Below are 2,334 nucleotides of genomic sequence, written 5' to 3' on the forward strand. Positions count from 1 at the left end.
TAATCTTTAATATCATATCTTTCTCCCATACCTCCAGTGACAGATCAGGAAGACAGAGCCAAACATTAACATTTGGATAAAATCCATAAAATGTTTGAAATTGGGTCTCCAGCATTCGATAGCCAACAACTATCCAGCTAGCATCCAAGGATCAGATTCGAGTATCCTTGAACAGATCTCCTCGGATGGCGAACAGAATCAAAGAAAATCCTCTAATAAGGAAACTATACCTAAAAGTCATCCTCCACTTGTCATTAGTTTTTCATTTCCTTCTAGACAAAATCAAGAGGAAGCTCTTGCCCCAAGAATTTGCCCACCACCATCGATTTCTACTTCTTAATTGTTTGTTAGAGTTCCTTTGTTGAATACATAACCAATTCTGAGAGCTGAGCTTCCAAAGCAGAGATATCCTCTTTTGAAGGACGAGGCATCTCCCATCGGAAGCATCATTGGCCTTGAACTATCTGTACCTATATTTGTCCCGAGTTCAGTATACTTTCAGCAAAATTTTCTGACATCTAATGAGAGGGTGAAAAGACCACCCTCTTGCCCTTTGAAGAAGGATCATTCATTGACTGGTTTGACATCCCAGTTGGGAAAGACATGAGGATCCTGTTCCTTTTGGGCCTTTTTCGATGACAAAACCCCTTCTGAGGAAGGGAAAGGAGAAATCCTAGTTTTGAAACTCTCTTTCCTTGATGGAACACTCATGATGAAACTTACAACCCCTCTCTGTTTGAATGGTTCTGTAAGTGTATCAAAAAGGATGCCTTTTTAGTATATATTGTGATCTTTTGTTGCATGCTTTACCTTTTATATAATTCAAGTTTTCTTTGTTTGATAGAAGCATGAAGGATGCAGAGAACTTACAACCCCTCTTTGTTGGAATGGTTCTGTAAGTGTATCAAAAAGGATGCCTTTTTAGTATATATTGTGATTCTTTGTTGCACGCTTTACCTTTTATATAATTCAAGTTTTCTTTGTTTGATAGAAGCATGAAGGATGTAGAGAAAAAAAGAAACACCTTCACCTCAAGATTAGGGAAGAAACAAACCATCTTTTTCTAAAATTAGAGTGGAAACTTCATCGGCATATCTACATGCTTCTCTTATCATATCATGTCTTCCCTCGAATTTTGCAACCTAAAGAAAATATTTACATAGGTCGATCTATAGCATAGAAATCATTTAGGCCAGTCAACTTTTTAAAACACAAAAAATCTATGATTGGATTGGAATAAATCAGCATTCATGATGCTTTCCTGACATGTATGGTTTTATTTTTCCTTAGACATGTATAACATAGAGATTCATAGTATAACAAATGTCATACAATATAAGAGAGTAGAGAAAATATTTAACATTTTCTGGAATAGAAACTTCGGGTGTTTAGATGTTTCGAAATCCAACTAAGAAGTGGGGATTCATATAGTTAGGCCTTTTGCATTTATCTGAAGACCAGCTTCTTGGGCTGGGCCTTTTAGAAACGTCACTTGAGTTGAGCTCAGATCTTGCCCATTTGCAAACCTGCTTATAGGTAGCAGGTGTACTTATTTTTTTATCATCGTTTTGCTCTATTGCACTCTTGGCTTATGAAAATTTTATAAAACCTATTATTTCAGTTCTATAGCTTGTTCATGTTAGAGAAGCTAAGCTCTTAAATAGATCTTGGCATTCTTCGCTCTCGATAAGCCAAGTTCATGCGCCAAAACCCACAATAAGTTGTATTTGCTTCAGATAACTATGCATCATGATTTTCTTGGCACTGAAAACATCTGAAACAATGGAAGTAGAAATTTCTGTTTGGGTTATGTTTTTATGTCGCACAGGAACAAGGTGCCCAATGGAGAGAAGCTCCTGCATGAAAGGAGCTGGGAAGGATAATTACAGATGGAGCCTCTACCTTGCCTTCTTTTCTCACCCTCGCTTTCAGATTGCAACTCAAACCATGATGGTGGTGATGTCTTGTGGAGTTAGGTCACTAGCCTTAGTTTCTAATGCCACAGTATACAAAAAGCATGTGAATCCTCCTAAAAACATGGGCATTTTCATCAACTGTCCCTGAGGCAAATGTGGAGAAGTTTTAATCAGTTTCTGTAAGTAGTGGTGCTCTTTAGCTCCCACTATGAAGTGGAAACTGCGTTTCCATTGTGAAACCAACGCAACATAAGATGGACACTAATGCATTGAAATATTATCATAGAACATCGTATAGATGAATCTAAAATTCATCTTCCATTGCAACTCACAAGGGAATTTTCAGTTTGTAGCAGAGATAAAATGCACCCAAGAATCAACGATTCAAATTTATAAATACATGTCACAAAAGAATGAA

General features: G+C 37.1%; 1 long non-coding RNA gene across 1 annotated transcript; it reads left to right on the forward strand.

The window, feature by feature from the left end:
• Positions 1 to 391: 391 nt before the first annotated feature.
• Positions 392 to 1,945, forward strand: LOC140855410 (uncharacterized). Its single transcript, XR_012138345.1, has 3 exons — positions 392 to 748; positions 845 to 895; positions 1,829 to 1,945. It is a non-coding gene; the product is annotated as an uncharacterized lncRNA (long non-coding RNA).
• The last annotated feature ends 389 nt before the right edge of the window (positions 1,946 to 2,334 follow it).

This window comes from Elaeis guineensis, chromosome 2, assembly GCF_000442705.2.
Source record: "Elaeis guineensis isolate ETL-2024a chromosome 2, EG11, whole genome shotgun sequence".
Lineage (NCBI taxonomy): Eukaryota > Viridiplantae > Streptophyta > Magnoliopsida > Arecales > Arecaceae > Elaeis > Elaeis guineensis.